This window comes from Ranitomeya variabilis, chromosome 2 (assembly GCF_051348905.1).
Source record: "Ranitomeya variabilis isolate aRanVar5 chromosome 2, aRanVar5.hap1, whole genome shotgun sequence".
Taxonomy (NCBI): domain Eukaryota; kingdom Metazoa; phylum Chordata; class Amphibia; order Anura; family Dendrobatidae; genus Ranitomeya; species Ranitomeya variabilis.
The window spans coordinates 1,027,628,973-1,027,649,985 of NC_135233.1; the positions used below are offsets into that span (position 1 = coordinate 1,027,628,973).

The window sequence follows — 21,013 nt, forward strand, 5'->3', positions numbered from 1 at the left end:
TTTTACAATTCATGTGGTGCTTGTTTTATATGTTTGTATGTGTTGATTGGGCATTTGGTATATAGAGCATTGGGGTTGCAATCCTTGCCCTGTACGTGCTTGTCGCCTGGGCGCCGCGGTGGCTGCAGGTTATCGGAGTCTGTACATGGAGGCTTGGTCATGTTACCTTGTCTTCATGTGACTCCGGTGCTTGTTGTTGCTGCGGTTGCCTCGGCGACGCGGCGCGTCATTTCCGGGTCGGGTGCGCAACTTCCGGTGACGTCGTCACCACACACACTGATGTTACACTATTTAAGACGGGCAGTAAGTAGTTCAAACTAGGCCCCTTGAAAAAGGTAAAGGTCCGAAACGTGCGTCGGGGCAGAAGCTCTTGCCCGGACTGCAGCCTCACCTTGGTATCTCTGCGGCACAGGTAACGCTACTGATCTTTTATATGGTCGCTATTGGGAATTGTTTGGTAGGAGAAGCAGGTGTGCCCCTTTCTATTGCACCAGTAAATAGCAGAAGGAATTAGTATTATGTATAAATTGTGGAGCAAGTGATGACTATAATTATTGGTGCATTATATATAGAGGGCTAACATGTATATAGATGCCAGGTGGTGGTTTGGCTGCGGTGCCGGGTGATTGTGTCAGTCACCTATGTATGACACAGAGCGCATTGTAGTTCCGTTTTTCACCCTCTGTCCCAATTAGGTGTGATGTAATTTTTAATATGTGTCAATAAAGTTTATATTGAAGTTTTCTATACATTGACCATCGTATCATCTTTTTTTTTGTGGTTTTTCATATATGGTTTATGATGATGGGTCTGATAGTCCTAGCAGACACATGATGTGGGTAAATATATGGCAGGTAATTTGGATCATGTGTCTGTGTCATTTTTGCTTTATATGGATAGGTGAAATATTACAGATTGCTCTGATTGGCTGTTTCACTTTCAACAGCCAATCAGAGCGATCGTAGCCACGGGGGGGGGGGGTGAAGCCACACCCCCTGGGCTGAAGCACCACTCCCCCTGTCCCTGCAGATCGCGTGAAATTGGAGTTAACCCTTTCACCCGCTCTGCAGGGATGCGATCCCTCCATGACGCCACATAGGCGTCACAGGTCGGATTGGCACTGACTTTTATGACGCCTACGTGGCGTCAAAGGTCAGGAAGGGGTTAATAAATATTTAAAAAACCAAATGGTCAACACTCAAAAAATATATATACTACCGTCACCAAATTGAGGCTGGGTATGGTACAGGGGTGCAAATCTGGATAATGCCAGTCAAAATGGTACATAAGCCTGATATGGCCCTAGTAGGTTCCTTCAGAACTGTACCTTCCTGCCAGTGGAGGTTGGCACCCTAAGTTCGACACGGCACCCCCACTCCGCAGCGGCTGTCCCTTCTGTCCCTAAAGACCCTGTCAGCTTCCCACACCCAACACCATGCACACACGTAACTTACTCTGGCTTCAGAGATATTTTGATTAACTTTCCCTAATACAGGGATGAACAATATAATTGGGTCATATAGTAATGACTAGCTTATGTGGAGGACTGACAATAGTTGTCCACTTAGGACATCGGGGACTTCAGTTTGCCCTCATATTTATTAGAGATATATATACAAATTCTGTGTCTAGCAATAGCATGAATGATGGGCAAATCCACAAAGGCAAGATTAAATATTCTTATGTTTAAGTCTTATACATTCTAATACCTAAGTCAGTTCTATAATCAGTTCTCAGCCACCAAGAAAATATTCGTAGCAAGCTCTGGCGAAACCTCAGTGGACCTAAGTGGACAACTATTGCCAGGCCTTCACATAAGCCAATCATTATTATATGACCCAATTATATTGTTCATCCCTGTATTAGGGAAAGTTAATCAAAATATCTCTGAAGCCAGAGTAAGTTACGTGTGTGCATGGTGTTGGGTGTGGGAAGCTGACAGGGTCTTTAGGGACAGAAGGGACAGCCGCTGCGGAGTGGGGGCGCCGTGTCGAACCTAGGGTGCCAACCTCCACTGTCAGGAAGGTACAGTTCTGAAGGAACCTACTAGGGCCATATCAGGCTTATGTACCATTTTGTCTGGCATTATCCAGATTTGCACCCTTGTACCAATACCCAGCCTCAGTTTGGTGACGGTAGTATATATTTTTTTTTGAGTGTTGACCATTTGGTTTTTTAAATATTTATTAATAAAGACATTTTTAGGGTTGTTTTCTTTTGTGGTTTTGAGGCTAAGTATACCCTTTTTCAATTGGCTTTGCTTTTTCTATCTGGGGGAGGTTATACCAGAATGGAGGGCATTATACCAGGAATTGAACATCAGAAAGGGTCCTAGGATGGGGGTCATTATACCAGAATGCGGCCCATGATGGGGGACAGTATACCAGGGTGGGGGACAATTTAAAAGTATAAGGGACATAATACCAGGAAGGGGACCATGATGAGGGATATAATACCAGGAAGCGAGCCAGGATGGGGGACATTAATGACAGGAAGAGGCCCAGAAAGGAGATATTATAACAGAAGGGTCATAGGAGGGGGGACAATTTGGAAAAGTTGTCATACGCCGGCATATGTCTGTATACTGCTGAGTATATATGTCTCAGGGGAGTACAGAGAGGAAGTAAGACACGTCACTCATGTAAATACATGGATTTAAAGGGAATTTGTCACCAGTCTTGTCCCCACTCATCAATCTGCTGATATAATCCTGTATCTCTAATTGTAACATTAGGGTAAATTAAGATTTTCCCTGAATGCCGAGAACCAGGATAATATTATCTTTATATATCTGTTGTAAGAATAAAGAAAGACAATGATAGTTATCATGAGTCACATCCTCACAATTCCAGAAAAAGTTTCTATTGTCCCTGGTTATAAAATCTCCTGTAAGGGTCATATTTCCTATGTGAGTCCTGGGGTGGTGCGGGGCGAGACCTCGTCATATACCACAAGTATACACAGCACTTGTATGGTCAGTACGATGGGACACGTGTATAAGACACGACTATGTATCATCTACTATTTCTCCAGAAGATGAGATGAAGAGGTTGTCTTTGGCCATGTGCACACACAGTGTTTTTGCAGCATTTGTTATACAATAGAAAGCTCCTTTTGACAATGCAAGCAAAAGCTATGAGACTCCAGACTTCTCATGCATGATGAAAAGGGGGAAAAGTTTCCCCATAGACTGCACACACTTGTTTCTGTTCTTGACTGAATTTGAGAACCCCAGCCATAGACATACATAGAAATCAGTATAATGACTCCAGCACAGTATAATGGCCCCACAGCCCTCCACACAATATCATGGCGTCGATACAGCCCTCTACTCAGTCTGATTGTCCTGGCACCGCCCTCCGCACAATATCATGGCCCCGACACAGCCCTCTACACAATATGATGGTTCTTCAAATAGTATAATGGCCCTCAATACAGTATAATGGCCCTACAATCAGTATAATGGTACCAACATAGGCCACAGCACTGTGTCATAGCCCTCACACTGTATTATGGCCCCTTCATTATATAATGGCTCCCCACACTGTATAAATTGGCCCTACATAGCTCTCCACACAGCATAATGGCCCTCACACAGCCCCCAAATAGTATAATGCCCCATTGCACTAGAAACAGTATAATAGCCTTTACATAGCCCTCCAAACAGTATAACAGCCCACATATATACCTCTAAATAGAAAAATGCTCCCCACATAGCCCTCCAAAAAGTATAATGGTCCTCACATAGTCCTCCAAACAGTATAAAAGTCCCCACATAGCCCTATCAATAGTCTAGAGGCAACTAAATTGCCTTCCAAAAAGTATAAAAGCTCTCACATATCCCGACAAACAGTATAATGGCCCCCACGTAACCCTTGAAACAGTATAACGGCCCCCACACAGTATTATCATCCCCAAGAGTACAATATACTCACCAATTTGAAAAAAAAAAAAAGAAAACAAAAGACTCACCTCTCCTCATTCCCCCAATGCTCAGGTCTCTGCAGTGTGTATTCTAAAGCACTGCACAGCGAGTGCGAGTTTGTGATGTCATCGCGCCTGCTGCGCTAAGTCTTCATAAAGGAATTGTTCCAACTTTGCCTTCAACTAGAGTGGGTATGGAAAGTATTCAGACCCCTTAAAAATTTTCATTTGGTAAATTCAAAAAAGTTCATTTTTTTCTCTAAAGCACACTCTGCCCCCCAGTTTGACTGAAAAAAAAATGTAGTAATTTTTGCAAATTTATTTAAAAAGAAAAACTGAAATATCACATGGTGATAAGTATTCAGACCCTTTGCTCAGTATTGAGTAGAAGCACCCTTTTGAGATAGTACAGTCATGAGTCTTGGGAATGATGCAACAAAGTTTTTCACACCTGGATTTGGGGATCCTCTGCCATTCTTCCTTGTAGATTCTCTCCAGTTCCGTCAGGTTGGATGGTGAACGTTGGTGGACAGCCATTTTCAGGTCTCTTCAGAGATGCTCAAATGAGTATAGGTCAGGGCTCTGGCTGGGCCAGTCAAGAATAGTCACAGAGTTGTTCTGAAGCCACTCCTTTGTTATTTTAGCTGTACACTTAGGGTCATTGTCTTGTTGGAAGGTGAACTTTCGGCCAAGTCTGAGGTCCAGAGCACTCTGGAAGAGGTTTTCATCCAGAATATCTCTGTACTTGGCCGCATTCATGTTTTCTTCAATGACAACCAGTCATCCTGTCCCTGCAGCTGAAAAGCACCCCATAGCATGATGCTGCCACCACCATGTTTCACTGTTGGGATTGTATTGGGCAGGTGATGAGCAGTGCCTTCTTTTCTCCACACATACCGCTTAGAATTATCACCAAAAAGGTCTATCTTCATCTCATCAGACCAGAGAATCTTATTTCTCATAGTCTGGGAGTCCTTCATGTATTTTTTAGCAAACTCTATGCGGGCTTTCACGTGTCTTGCACTGAGCAGAGGCTTCCGTCCGGCCACTCTACCATAAAGGCCCTACTGGTGGAGGGCTGTAGTGATAGTTGACTTTGTGGAACTTTCTACTATCTCCCTACTGCATCTCTGGAGCTCAGCTACAGTGATCTTGGGGTTATTCTTTACCACTCTCACCAAGGCTCTACTACCATGATTGCTCAGTTTGGCTGGATGGCCAGGTCTAGGAAGACTTTTGGTGGTCCCAAACTTCTTCCATTTAAGGATTATGGAGTACACTGTGCTCTTTGGAACCTTGAGTACTGCAGACATTCTGTTGTAACCTTGGCTAGATCTGTGCTTTACAACAATTCTGTCTCTGAGCTCCTTGGCCAGTTCCTTTGACCTCAAATTTCTCATTTGGTCTGACATGAACTGTGAGCTGTAAGGTCTTAGGCCTGTTTCACACGTCAGGGGCTCCGATACGTGTGGTGACAGTTTTCTCACGTACCGGAGACACTGACTCACGTAGACACATTAAAATCAATGCGTCTCTGCACATGTCAGCATGTTTTCACGGACCATGTGTCTGTTTGAAAAACACGGAGACATGTCAGTGTTCGTGGGAGCGCACGAATCACACGGACCCATTAAAGTCAATGGGTCCGTGTAAAACACGTACCGCACACGGATGCTGTCCGTGTGCCGTCCGTGTGCCATGCAGGAGACAGCGCTACAGTAAGCGCTGTCCCCCAGCTTGTGGTGCTGATGCCGCCATTCTTTTCTTCTCTCCAGCAGCGTTCGCTGGAGAGAAGGAATGAAAAATCATTGTTTTTTTGTTTTTTTTTCTGGTTAAAATCAAGTTCCCGGCAACCTACCCCCTCCCACCCCCTGTGCGCCCGCCCGCTGGAAATAAAATACTCATCCAGCTCCCTCGATGCTTCCTCTCAGCGCCGCAGCTTCTTCCTGTATGAGCGGTCACGTGGTGCCGCTCATTACAGTGATGAATATGCGGCTCCACCTCCCATAGGGTGTGATGAAGGTAATTCTACCATTGACCTGACTGTCGCAATCAGCCCTGATTTCTCCATAAATACACACTTTCATAAATTTTTTTCACTTTTAAAACACAGACACACCAAGAACAATAAATATTCTTTATATGTATATATATATATATACAAATTATAGTAGTACTGGTGTTCTGTGAAAAGCAGTGACTAAACACTAAGATAAGAGACCAACCACATCAACTAAGTACATGAACAGCCAAAAGAGTGTAACCCACGCAGGAAATCAGTTTATATTGCCTTTATTTAGGTAGACGTGGCATAATAAAAATAATTAATAAATACCGTATTTTCCGGCGTACAAGACGACTTTTTAACCCCTGAAAATCTTCTTAAAAGTCGGGGGTCGTCTTGTACGCCGGGAATCGCCTTGTACGCCGGGTGTATATGGTGGGGGGGGGGGGGAGTGGTCCTGATGACGACGAGGGGGCGTCTCACAGGAAAGTGAGTATCCCCCATTACCTTATCATAGCGCTGCAACGTGGGGTCTCTGTGCTGGGAGCGGCGGCTGCTGTGCTGTGGTGCGGCGGCTCCTCTTCTGCAGTGTGGGGCCTCTGGTGCTGTGGGGCGGTGGCGGCGGCGTATCTTCATGCAGTCGGGGCTCCTCCGGCATCTCAAAGCCTGGAAGCCCCGCCGGCAACTCCATCGGTACAATGCGGTGGCCTCCGGGAAAATGGCCGCTGCTTAGATTCAGATCTCGTGTCCCGAGATTTCGGGACGAGATCTGAATCTGAGCATGCGCAGCCCCCAGCGGCCATTTTCCCTGGAGGCCACCGCATCGCACCTATTGAGCTGCCTCCGGGAAAATGGCCGCTGCTCAGATTCAGATCTCGTCTCCTGAGATCTCAGGACGAGATCTGAATCTGAGCAGCGGCCATTTTCCCGGAGGCCACCGCATTGTACCGATGGAGTTCCCGGCGGGGCCTCCAGGCTTTAATGAGATGCCGGAGGAGCCCCGACTGCATAAAGATACGCCGCCGCCGCCACCCCACAGCACAGAGGCCCCACACTGCAGAAGAGGAGCCGCCGCACCACAGCACAGCAGCCGCCGCTCCCAGCACAGAGACCCCACGCTGCAGCGCTATGATAAGGTAATGGGGGATACTCACTTTCCTGTGAGACGCCCCCTCGTCGTCATCAGGATCACTCCCCCCCCAAAAGGCACATATTCACCGGCCCTATAAGACGACATACGGTGTAAGAAGACCCCCGACTTTTAAGAAGATTTTATTTTTTAACTGGTAAAGTTGGGGGGTCGTCTTATACGCCGGAAAATACGGTAAGTACGCGTATTTAGGACAGGAAAAAAATAAAAAATATTTTGTATATAGATAAAAAATATATCATAATCAGATATAAAATATAAAATGGTGACCCCAATATATCCATTACACACAGAATGAAGTGCACAAAAATCAATGTGAGTAAATAATAAAAAATATATATATATGGTGCAATAATAATATATCACTCACTTCAAAATTATACACAATTAATTAAAAAAACAATGCCCCAAAACAAAACAAACAAAAAAAAACCTGTGCAGTGTAAGGGCAAACCAACTAATATGTAAGACCACAGGATATAACCAAGCCTGCGGGCACAGCAATAATGCTCATAAAGTGCAAAGTGCAAAAATGTAAACACCCATGGGGGAATATAAATATCTGCAATATACCTTTTAGGGCCACCACGTACCGTGCGCGGTGACGTGATACACAAAATGGGTATTTAGTCTGTATTGGATTTATTGGGGTCATATTTTTTTATTTTTTTCCTGTCCTAAATACGCGCACTTATTAATTGATTATTTTTATTATGCCACTTCTACCTAAATAAAGGCAATTTAACCCCTTCACCCCCAAGGGTGGTTTGCACGTTAATGACCGGGCCAATTTTTACATTTCTGACCACTGTCTCTTTATGAGGTTATAACTCCGAAACGCTTCAACGGATCTTAGCGATTCTGAGATTGTTTTCTTGTAACATATTGTACTTCATGGTAGTGGTAAAATTTATTCGATATCACTTGCGTTTATTTGTGAAAAAAAAAGGAAAATTGGCGAAAATTTTGAAAATTTCGCAATTTTCCAACTTTGAATTTTTATTCTGTTAAACCAGAGAGTTATGTGACACAAAATAGTTAATAAATAACATTTCCCACATGTCTACTTTACATCAGCGCAATTTTGGAAACAAAATTTTTTTTTTTTAGGAAGTTATAAGGGTTAAAATTTGACCAGCAATTTCTCATTTTTACAACATAATTTACAAAACCATTTTTTTAGGGACCACCTCACATTTGAAGTCATTTTGAAGGGTCCATATGGCAGAAAATACCAAAAAGTGACACCATTCTGAAAACTGCACCCCTCAAGCTGCTCAAAACCACATTCCAGAAGTTTATTAACCCTTCAGATGTTTCACAGCAGCAGAAGCAACATGGAAGGAAAAAATTAACATTTTACTTTTTAGTCACAAAAATGATCTTTCAGCAATAATTTTTTTAATTTCCCAAGGGTAAAAAGAGAAAATGGACCTTAAAAGTTGTTGCCCAATTTGTCCTGAGTACGCTGATACCCCACATGTGAGGGAGAACCACTTTTTGGGCGCACGGCAGAGCTCAGAAGGAAAGGAGCGTCGTTTGACATTTTCAAGCTAAAATTGGCTGCAATTGAAATCGGACGCCATGTCGTGTTTCGCCAGCCCCTGATGTGCCTAAACAGTGGAAACCCCCCATAAGTGACCCCATTTTGGAAACTAGACCCCCTAAGGAACTTGTCTCTATATACGTCCAAACACAGTAAAGCGGGCACTTCACAATACTATACTCAACTAATCCCACATGATTTCAGTGGGAAGAACGAAGAGATCCCATAATTAAAACCACATGTTTATTGATTTATATTTAAAATTAACAAGAATATAAAAAAGCAAAAATACCACAGGGGACACCAAAAGACAAGGAAATAGTTAACAAACCATACTCATAAGAATCAGGATAGCACAAATGGCTGAACACCCCCCAGTAATTAGCTCAGTGACTTAGTATGTCCAATGCAAAATAGCGGTATCTAGTACTCCCATCTATCTGCCACAGGGCAATCTCAGTGATAATGCACACGGTGGTTTACTTTATCTGATACAGAGGTTACAAGCAATATATGAAGTGCACACCTGGGGGTAAACTAACCGACCATCCAATACATAAAATAGTGAGGAGATGGTATTACCTTGTACTGATGGCGTCCCCTCACCCCGACGCGCGTTTCGCCTCCTGCTTCTTCCGGGGGCGTGCCGAGGTGAGGGGCAGCCGTGTTATTTATACGAGAGGTGAATATCCAGGTAATGGCAAACAGCGGCGCATCGCGCGTGGCTCCGCCCCCATACTGACGCGCTTCCCGTCGACGCTCAGTGGCACGCAAGCAAGAGCTATGCGTGTCAGTGTTTGAGCGTCCCAGGGAGCGACAGAGGGCTGGATACACTGCGCATGCGCACATGCCTAGCGTGGATAAAAGAAGAAATAATGCCGTTGTGTAGTGCCGAAACCGGAAAAAACAAAAAACAAGGAAGAAGGGAGAATACGGGCCCATATGATACTGTGATATAGTGACCGATTATATGAGAAAATCTAAATACAAATGAATGTGCCAACAAGTGCTAAGTGACTGTGCAATAAAGCTACCAGTGCATAAATAATTACAACAATATTCCAGGTGCAATTAAAGAATAATATTTAATGGGAATAAACGAGATAAAATTCCCACAGAACATTTTTACCTATTGAATCTTTGTGCCACAAATGCTAACTAGCAATAGTGACCGAAGTGCTATAGAATAAAAGAGTGACTAAGTAAACCTGCATACATCAGACCCACCCATTAAGGATGAACTAAACAGGCAAAACAGGTATAAGAGCACACTAAACATGGGCCCAAAACAACAAAACACAATTAGAAAATTTATGATAAATCGACCCATACAGTTTTTTATATATTCATGTAAGTATCTCAGTACACCCACCCTATTATTATCCCCGTATTAAAACCCCCCAATAAATACTATTACAATATACAATTATTAAAATAAACCCAATTAATACCCCATATAATGTGTAAAAAATATATATATATAATTGAATAAATAAATACTCCCATTTAAATACTTATATAAAGGGCCATTTAGGTTACAAAAAGGGTATAAAGTATAGCTTTAAAATATAAATAAATAAATGGTGTAGATGACTAATGGACGGTCTTCTCTTCTTTATAAACCTTCTTTTGTCTCTTCTGAATGTCCTAAGCCACGCCCTCCATAGAAAGAAAAGGTTGCATAGACATATCAAAAACCAATAGAGCCTCTCATATACTGAAAAAGGAACATAACAGACAATACATGTTAAAAAAATATACCATGGATGTATATACATTAAAAAATGAACAATAAGAACAACACAGATACAATATATATACCCCTCAACCCCTAAAAAGATGCCAATTATAGGAATGCAGAGAATCCCATGTTCTCATTCAAACCAACAGGGCTCAGAGCACCCAGACGAAAAATCCATCGACATTCCAATTGTGCCAGCATCTTACTTGTATCACCCCCTCTGACTCCTAGATCTACTTGATCAATGGCTTTAAATCTTAAGCCCCGAGATTTACACTTATGATATCTCCTGAAATGTCGTGGTAAGGTTTTTAGCAATGTTTCATCCTTGGCACTTGCCGCCTTCTCGATGTCAAGAATATGCTCTCTTACCCTAAGTTTGAATTCTCTGGTGGTTAAGCCAACATATATTTTCCCACACGGGCATGTTGCCTGATAAATAATTTCCTTAGATGAACAGGTAAGGTGCTTGCGAATATCATATCTTCGAGTACCGTCCGCATTAAAGAAATATTTGGACTTATCCAAATTTAAACAGGCCTTGCATAGCCCGCATGGGTAAAAACCGGGAGATAGATTACCACAAGTGGAGGGCCATTTTGCATTATAATGGCTGTGCACCAACAAATCTTTCACATTAGCCGAACGTCGAGCCACACATTGTGGGGCCGGAGGTAACACTTGTTTCAGAATAGGATCTGTTAACAGAATACTCCAATGCTTGTTGATTAGATCCCTCAAATTATTCCACTGTCCATTATAAGTGGAGATAAAGAAGATCTGCTTATCGTCCTTCTTCTCCCTAACCTTATTGGTGTATAATAACTCATTCCTTGTGGTGGCTTTAGCCCTTCTATAGCCCCTCCTAATCATTCTCCGACTGTATCCTCTGTCCTCAAATCTCCTAGTCAGTTCCTCGCACTGTTTCTCAAACATAACTTCATTCGAACATATCCGTTTGATGCGTAGGAACTGACCTATTGGGATGCCTCTGATCGTGCTCACCGGATGAGAAGACTCCGCGTGAAGGTATGAGTTGGTAGACGTCGGTTTTCTGAACACATCCGTGTGCACAGAACCATCTGTAGCGGTTTCCACCCAGATGTCGAGGAACTCCAAACTTCTGCCAGATTTAAAGGTGAGTTTAACGTTAATGTTGTTATCGTTGAGTTTCCTCATTAATGTCTCCAAACCCTCTTCATTCCCTTCCCATACAAACATCACGTCGTCAATATAACGCATCCAACTGTGGACCTGTCCCATCTCAGCAATACCATCCCCCAGAAAAATGTCTCTCTCCCAGGCTCCTAAAAATAAATTGGCATATGAGGGGGCACATGAAGCCCCCATAGCCGTACCTTGCAATTGGAGGTAGATGTTTCTGTCAAAGATGAAGATGTTATGTTTCAAAACGAATTCAAGGAGTGTCAGAATCAGGTCTGCCAGATCGTTGTCTATATTGCTTGTTCTGAGGAACCATGCTGTGGCTGCCAAGCCGTCATCGTGTCGGATTGAAGTATAGAGGGATTCGATGTCAGCTGTCACTAAAGTTTGATTTTCCTCCAACTGTAACTGATCAATCCGTTGCAAAGCTTCGGTGGTATCCCTAACAAAAGAGGGAAGGGTAGATACAATAGGTTTGAGAAAATAGTCAACCACATCCGCAATAATTTCACATAGACCCCCAATTCCGGCCACAATGGGTCGACCGGGGGGGTCCAGAGCATTCTTGTGTACCTTGGGGATTAGGTAAAAAGTTGCCAATTTAGGTTGATAATCCCGAATCCTATCTAAAAAGGTTTTTGTAATTAGGCCATCCTCATAAGCCCTCTGCAAAATCCCAATCAGCTCCTGTTGAAAAAGGGGGGTAGGGTTAGAGACCACGCGCTTGTAACATGTTTCGTTTTTCAGTAGTTTATGCGCTTGTCTTACATACATGTCTACTGGCCAAACCACCAAATTTCCTCCCTTATCAGCTGGTTTGTATACAACATCTTCCCAACTTCTCAGTTTATCCAGGGCCACACGTTCTTCCTTAGACAAATTATCTTTATACCTCTGGGACTGAGTCATAGTTTGAATTTCATTACTGACTAGACGTGTGAAAACTTCCACCGCCGGGCATGAGTTAAGGGCTGGGAAATTCCTGGATTTTACAAACCTATTGGATGGGATTATACTGACCTCCTGTTGTTCCGCCTCCAAAGATTCCAAAATTTCCACCACCTCTCTATCCTCCATAGTGGTTGGAACTGTCGGATCACCCTCAATCGGTTTAAAATGTAATTTCTTCAGAATTACCTTACGTGCAAACAAGTTTAAATCTTTTATCGCAGTAAAGGGGTCTAAATGAGAGGAAGGAGAAAAAGTAAGCCCTTTCTCCAATAAACTTATCTGTGAGTTTGTCAGAATATGTTTAGACAAATTTATTACCTTCATGGTGTCCCTTGGTTTCCTTTGTCCTTGGGCTTATGAAATATATCTGCATACTTATGCCTACCACTCCTCAAATGAAAATCACGATTGTAGGTAGTTTCATTGGACGACCTCCCACTCTCACTTCCAGATATACTTGATGCATCTGATGTATCAGTTCCTGTTTGTTGGGATGTGGCTTCTATCCTCCTCTGTTGCCACTTATAAATTTTGCATGTATCATAGTCATTATTATCCCGTATGAATTTCTTCAATTTACCACCACTGACATCCTCCTCCCATTTATCCACATCTTTCCCTAATTCTTTAAACCAGGATTCCAAAGATTCCTTACTCATATTTGCCTCCAACAGTTTGTAAGTGGACTCTAGTTCTTTGTCCATATCTCTCAAACAAGCTGTGTTATGCTCAATTATTATTTTGATAAAGTCCAGTGAACAATTGGAGGCAGTATCCATCCATTTAGTTGTTAATTCTTCACTATTCAAGTCAAAAGTAGGGTACAATTGTATCCTGAGGCCTCTGGGAATTATCCTCTTACCTAAATAATTTTCCAATGAGGCTTTATTCCACCAAATTTTTGTTTTTTTGTGTAGAATATTTTTATATTTAAACAATAGTTCTCTGCATCCCATATTGGCATCTTGCGGAACTTAAGGAACTTATCTAGATGCGTCGTGAGCACTTTTATCCCCCAAGTGCTTCACGAAAGTTTATAACGCCCGGGTGTGAAAATAAAAAATCCTATTTTTTCTACAAACATGATCGTTTAGTCCCCAATTTTTTATTTTCTCAAGGGTAGCAGGAGAAATTGGACCCCAAAAGTTGTTGTCCAATTTGTCCTGAGTACACTAATACCCCATATGTGGGGGGGAACCACTGTTTGGGCGCATGGCAAGGCTCAGAAGGAAAGGAGCGCCCTTTGACATTTTCAAGCTAAAATTGGCTGGAATTGAGATCGGATGCCATGTCGTGTTTGGCGAGCCCCTGATGTGCCTAAACAGTGGAAACCCCCCATAAGTGACGCCATTTTGGAAACTAGACCCCCTAAGGAACTTATCTAGATGTGTCGTGAGCACTTTTATCCCCCAAGTGCTTCACGAAAGTTTATAACGCCCGGGTGTGAAAATAAAAAATCCTATTTTTTCTACAAACATGATCGTTTAGTCCCCAATTTTTTATTTTCTCAAGGGTAGCAGGAGAAATTGGACCCCAAAAGTTGTTGTCCAATTTGTCCTGAGTACGCTGATACCCCATATGTGGGGGGGAACCACTGTTTGGGCGCATGGCAGGGCTCAGAAGGATAGGAGCGCCCTTTGACATTTTCAAGCTAAAATTGGCTGGAATTGAGATCGGATGCCATGTCGTGTTTGGCGAGCCCCTGATGTGCCTAAACAGTGGAAACCCCCCATAAGTGACCCCATTTTGGAAACTAGACCCCCTAAGGAACTTATCTAGATGTGTCGTGAGCACTTTTATCCCCCAAGTGCTTCACGAAAGTTTATAACGCCCGGGCGTGAAAATAAAAAATCCTATTTTTTCCCCACAAAAATGATCTTTCAGTCCCCAATTTTTTATTTTCCCAAGGGTAACAGGAGAAATTGGACCCCAAAAGTTGTTGTCCAATTTGTCCTGGGTACGCTGGTACCACATATGTGGGAGAAAACTACTGTTTGGGCACACTTCGGGGCTCGGAAGGGAAGTAGTGACGTTTTGGAATGCAGACTTTGATGGAATTGTCTGCGGGCATCATGTTCCATTTGGTGAGCCCCTGATGTGCCTAAACAGTAGAAACTCCCCACAAGTGACCCCATTTTGGAAACTTGACCCCCTAAGGAACTTATCTAGATGTGTCGTGAGCACTTTTATCCCCCAAGTGCTTCACGAAAGTTTATAACGCCTGGGCGTGAAAATAAAAAATCCAATTTTTTCCCCACAAAAATGATCTTTCAGTCCCCAATTTTTTATTTTCCCAAGGGTAACAGGAGAAATTTGACCCCAAAAGTTGTTGTCCAATTTGTCCTGGGTACGCTGGTACCACATATGTGGGAGAAAACTACTGTTTGGGCACACTTCAGGGCTCGGAAGGGAAGTAGTGACCTTTTTAGAATGCAGACTTTGATGGAATTGTCTGCGGGCATCATGTTCCATTTGGTGAGCCCCTGATGTGCCTAAACAGTAGAAACTCCCCACAAGTGACCCCATTTTGGAAACTTGACCCCCTAAGGAACTTATCTAGATGTGTCGTGAGCACTTTTATCCCCCAAGTGCTTCACGAAAGTTTATAACGCCTGGGCGTGAAAATAAAAAATCCTATTTTTTCCCCACAAAAATGATCTTTCAGTCCCCAATTTTTTATTTTCCCAAGGGTAAAAGGAGAAATTGGACCCCAAAAGTTGCTGTCCATTTTGTTCTGAGTACGCTGGTACCCCATATGTGGGGAAAAAACTGTTTGGGCACTTCGGGACTCAGAAGGGAAGTAGTGACGTTTTGGAATGCAGACTTTGATGGAATTGTCTGCGGGCATCATGTTCCATTTGGTGAGCCCCTGATGTGCCTAAACAGTAAAAAAAAAACACAAGTGACATCATTTTGGAACCTAGACCCCCATGGAACTTGATTAGATGTGCCCCCTCTTTGGAACTAATCTACTGGTTCCTAATTAGTAGTGCATGGAGGTGTGGTACAATTTGAAGCAGTCCTTCATACACAGGCCAGGTTTGTCGGGGCAGGTGTCACATTGGTAGATGGTGTCCTTGCGTACTCCTCGTTTGTAGCACACTCGGCACCTTTTTTGCGACTTACCTTTTCTACCAGTTGGCGGGACCACCCCCGGAAAATGCTGACCTGGTACAATACGAGCACCCTCAGTTCCGGAAGTACTGGGGCCCGCTCCTTCCCTCGTGCCAAACATCAGGGCCTTAACCACTACCTCCTGGAACTGAAGGTACGTCGTATCGGTGTGGCGTGCACATCGTGACAGCAGGAAAGCGTTAAGCATTGCCATTTGTACGATGTACACCGACAGCTTTTTGTACCACACCTTGGCCTTCCTCAAAGCACTGTACGGTTGGAGGAGTTGATCGGAGAGATCAACGCCCCCTATGTTTTTGTTGTACCCCAGTACAGTCCGGTTTGCAGACCTGTGTAGAGGTACCCCGTACAGTGCTGAGGGCGCTGCCATCACTGTGTATGGTGGTCAACAGAAGGACATCCCTCTTGTCCTTGTACTTGACCACCAGCAGGTGGTCGCTACATTGGGCTTTGCTCTCACCTTTTCTGAGCATCTGCCCAAGTAGCGTCTTCGGGAGGCCTCTCTGATTTTTGCGGACAGTACCGCAGGCTGCGGTACCTCGCGCAGAGAGGGATTTGAAGAGTGGGATGCTGGAATAAAAGTTATCGGTGTAGAGGTGATAACCTTTATCCAGCAGTGGGTGCACCAAATCCCACACTATTTTCCCACTCACTCCCAAGACAGGGGGACACTCAGGCGGTTCAATCCTGCTGTCCTTCCCTTCGTAAACTCTAAAGCTGTGGGTGTACCCTGAGGTACTCTCACACAGCTTGTAGAGTTTGATTCCGTACCTGGCCCTTTTGTTGGGCAGGTATTGACGGAATCTGAGCCGCCCCTTAAAATGAACCAAGGACTCAACAACACAGATGTCCCTTTTGGGCACGTACACTTCAGCAAACTTTTTGCTGAAGTGTTCGATGACCGGCCGATCTTTGAACAGACGGTCAAAATTGGGGTCATCTCATGCGGGACACTGTGCATTATCGGAATAATGCAGGAATTTGTGGATGGCCTCAAAACGCGTCCGAGCCATGACCATTCGGCACACTGGAGTGTTATATAAAATATCCACACTCCAATATTGCCGAAGTTCTGGCTTCTTCACGATCCCCATGTGGAGAACCAGGCCCCAAAACTGCATCATTTCAACTGCGTCTACAGGAGACCAGTTAGAAAATGATGAACCGGGGTTTTGCTCCAAAAATTGCCAAGCATATAAATTAGTTTGCTCCACCATGAGGTTAACAAAATCCTCAGAGAAAAAGACTTTGAAAAAGTCTATTTCTGTGAGGCCGGTGGTGTCAAACCTGATTCCTGATTCTGCCACAAAATCAGGAATCAGTGGCTCGTAATTTTCGGGGGGCGAGGTCCATATGGGGTCCGAAGAAGGGCGCGCTGGTTCATCTTCAGGAGTGGGTGCTGCGTCATCTTCTCTCCTGGGGCGTCTGCGAGGCGGTTCCGCAGGACCCGAGGAGGAAGATGAGGAGGAGGAGGAAGAGGATGAAGAATCTGAAGAGTAAAGGAATGTGGGATCCTCTCCCTCGCTATCAGTGTCGGAGGCAAGAAAAGAATATGCCTCCTCTGCTGAATAGCGCTGCTGGGACAAACGGGACATTTTTTGTGTGAGTATGGTGCTTGGGTGCAATTTATTGGAACTATGTGTACGTGTGGGGGGAGGATAGTGTTTGGTGCAAACTTCTGAAAAGTAAAAGCTAAAAGAAAAAAGCAAATAGGGAAAAAAAATACCTGTGAAAGGAAAAGTCTAAAACAGCAGGCCCTAGCTCTGATAAGTGAACTGCGTCACTTATCAAAGTTCGGCGCCTGCTGGGTGTGTGAATGGGGATGTGGAAAAAACGCCAGGCACGAGAGCTCTGATAAGTGAACCGAGTCACTTATCAAAGTTCGGCGGAGGCGGCTGGGTGCGCGGACGGGGATGTGGAAAAAAAAAAAAGAAACGAAAGGCACGGGCTCAGACGCAGCGGCGGGGTGCGCGCAAGGGGATGTGGAAAAAAAAAAAAAGAAACGAAAGGCACGGGTTCAGACGCAGCGGCGGGGTGCGCGCAAGGGGATGTGGAAAAAAAAAAAAGAAACGAAAGGCACGGGTTCAGACGCAGTGGCGGGGTGCGCGCAAGGGGATGTGAAAAAAAAAAAAAGAAATGAAAGGCACGGGTTCAGACGCAGTGGCGGGGTGCGCGCAAGGGGATGTGGAAAAAAAAAAAAGAAACGAAAGGCACGGGTTCAGACGCAGCGGCGGGGTGCGCGCAAGGGGATGTGGAAAAAAAAAAAGAAACGAAAGGCACGGGTTCAGACGCAGCGGCGGGGTGCGCGCAAGGGGATGTGGAAAAAAAAAAAAGAAACAAAAGGCACGGGTTCAGACGCAGTGGCGGGGTGCGCGCAAGGGGATGTGGAAAAAAAAAAAGAAACGAAAGGCACGGGTTCAGACGCAGTGGCGGGGTGCGCGCAAGGGGATGTGGAAAAAAAAAAAGAAACGAAAGGCACGGGTTCAGACGCAGAGGCGGGGTGCGCGCAAGGGGATGTGGAAAAAAAAAAAGAAACAAAAGGCACGGGTTCAGACGCAGCGGCGGGGTGCGTAGACGGGGATGTGGACGAGAAAAGTTAGCACGAGTGTTGATCGGTGAACTGCGTCACCAATCAACGCTCGGTGGCACTAAGGGGGGTGAAAAAGAAAAGCGAGCAAGAGTGTTGATCGGTGAACTGCGTCACCAATCAACACTCGGCGGCTGGTAAATTTGGGCACGGACGGACGCGGCGCAAAGTGAGGGTGGAGGGGGAAGGGGGGATGGGGGGTAAGGGGGGATGGGGGGGGGGTAAGAAAGATCGGGCCGGGATCGGGGTATCAACACTTACGGTTGTAGTCTCTCTTCTTTCTTCTGTCTTCTTTCTTCTGTCTTCTTTCTTTTGTTTTTTTAGCGAGAATTATGGTGTCACAGGCTACTGTGGCACCACAAGTCTCAGCACAGGAGGGGGATCTGACAGCGTGACCGCTCTGCAGGAACCCTCACCAAGTGTGAGGATTCCTGCAGAGCAGTCAGACAGGTCAGGGACAGGTGAGACAGGTCACAGAACGGTCACACCGCTGCTGTGACCTGTGATTGGTGGGATCGATGATCACATCGATCCCACCAATCAGGGGAGGCCCTGGTGACGCCGGTGTTGCTAGGCACCAGCCTATGATCGGAGCTCACAGCTCCGGTCATAGGCAGGTTACCGGCAGGTCACCAGCAAGTGACCGGCAGGTGACCGGCAGGTCACCATCAGGGCACAGCGCGGTCATACCGCTGCTGTGCCCTGTGATTGGCGCGATCGACGATCACATCGATCGTGCCAATCAGCAGGAGCAGGCAGAGGAGGCGAGGCAGGGCACCGGAGCACAGTTAGAAGCAGGGCACAGCGTGTTAATATCGCCGCTGTGCCCTGCGATTGGCGCGATCGATGTGATCGTCGATCGCGCCAATCCGGGGGGTTTTGGCCGGTGCCTGGCGTTGCCAGGCACCGGCCCCAGGATCGAGTACATCGGTACTCGATCCTAGCCTGGGACCTCACTGTTTGAGCCAATCTGATTGGCTGAAACAGTGAGAAAGGCTGTGATTCGCTGTTCAGAATTGAACAGCCAATCACAGCGATCGGGAGGCCTGGGGGGCGGCGCCATATCCCGAAATGCCGAGGCCATCTTCCGTAAGGTAAGGTGGTGTCGGAATTTTAATGCGATCACCGCGACTTAAGTCGCGGTGGTCGCATTAAAGGGCATGACGTACTATCCCGTCGGTGGTCATACGGGCCCACCCCACCTCGACGGGATAGTACGTCCGATGTCAGGAAGGGGTTAAACTGATTTCCTGCGTGGGTTACACTCTTTTGGCTGTTCATGTCCTCGGTTGATGTGGTATATAACACTTTCATAAATGCATTTTTCATTAGGGTAGGGGGATCAGTGTCCATCAGACTCCCCTGATGATTATCTCATAGGATTCTCATGATGAGACTTCTATCCTGGAATTACCATGTACCCGTCATAACCTCCCGCTCTATGTCTTCTATAGATCTCGGTGGAGAATATAACACTGTTATCTGCTGACATCATGGAGATTCTATTTAGTATCTATATTATTCACTTCTCCCCATTCTGCACATTCATTCTGGGTGGTAATTCATGACTTACATCCATGAGCTGATGTGAAATGTTCTCCATTATGCAAAAAACTCGTCAATCGTCAATATAGAAAACTCTCTTGACAATCGCACTGAAAATGGATTGAAATAAGAGGAGAAAGTTTATATTCAGTAATAACAGACCAATGATTACTCAGAAACAAATTGGGGTCACCAAGCTCAGTATCAGGAGTAAAGACTGGAGGGAGATAAGAAAGAGAAGAGCAGGATGTGGACATTATATGGAGGAAACATAGGAAAGGAATAGAAAATTATAGAAAGTAATAATAATGAGAGAGCAGGAGACTCAGACACAGCGTACTCACACTCCAACTCCACGGAACCCTCAGCGAGCATTCCGAAGTGCAGCTCCTTATATAGAGGTGTGATGTCACAGTGCGCAGGCCCCGCACATGCTACTCTGTGACATCACCATTCACAGCAACTGTTACCTGCAACCTGGAAACTCTCCATAATGGACACAATATACCCTGTGAGCTGTTCCACGGTCTTCACTTTACACCCACAAACTTAATGTGCTCTATTGGGATTTTATCTGATATACAGCAACACCAGGTAGGCAGTATTCGTGAAGTGTACAGGAAATTATACATGGTTTTATAATGATTTTAATCCACATAGACATACATGTACATAAAAAGTCGTGCCTCTCCTTTTCGATGCGGGCTCGCACGCTGAGCCCGCATATGATGGCTGATTTAAATCTCGCTCCAACCAGGGCTGTTAACCTGTTAAATCCCAATGTCAATCTACGACAGGGGCATTTAACCAGCGCCTGCAGGGGGGGCGTCATTCCACACGTTCATCGACACACCAGTGATGTGATTGCAGGGCACCGATGGATCGCCATGTCAGAGGTCTGCTGTAGACCCTTGTGATTATCATGATGATTCTCCTGTGAAAGCCAGCCTCCAGATGGTGTTCATAGGAGAGCATGGTTGTCACTATACATAGCAGTTCTGCAGCACTGTTATGTATCGCACAAGCAATCAGACGAGCGCAGCTGCAAGTCCCATAAGGAGACTAGAAATACAGTATAAAATGAAAAAAAAGAGTTAAACTGTATACACACGTTCATAAAAATTTGATCTATCAATATTTAAAATAAATTAATCTGATGGGTAAACGGCGTAATCAGAAAAAAAGAAGCCAGAATTACATTTTTGGTTTTTTTTGGTCTTTGTAACTCTGCAATAAAATGTAGTAAGTGGCGATCAAAACCTTGT

The 21,013-nt window shown here is 44.8% G+C and overlaps 1 long non-coding RNA gene across 2 annotated transcripts; it reads right to left on the minus strand.

Moving 5' to 3' along the window:
• Positions 1–9,701: 9,701 nt before the first annotated feature.
• On the minus strand, positions 9,702–20,107 carry LOC143810152 (uncharacterized). Of its 2 annotated transcripts, none has more exons than XR_013222677.1 (7): positions 20,093–20,107; positions 19,777–19,858; positions 12,551–12,711; positions 12,104–12,217; positions 11,725–11,972; positions 11,372–11,489; positions 9,702–10,342 (listed from the first exon to the last, which is right to left on the minus strand). It is a non-coding gene; the product is annotated as an uncharacterized LOC143810152 (long non-coding RNA). The 2 variants fall into 2 exon arrangements; XR_013222676.1 differs by having other exon boundaries at positions 11,344–11,489.
• Between the last annotated feature and the right edge of the window lie 906 nt (positions 20,108–21,013).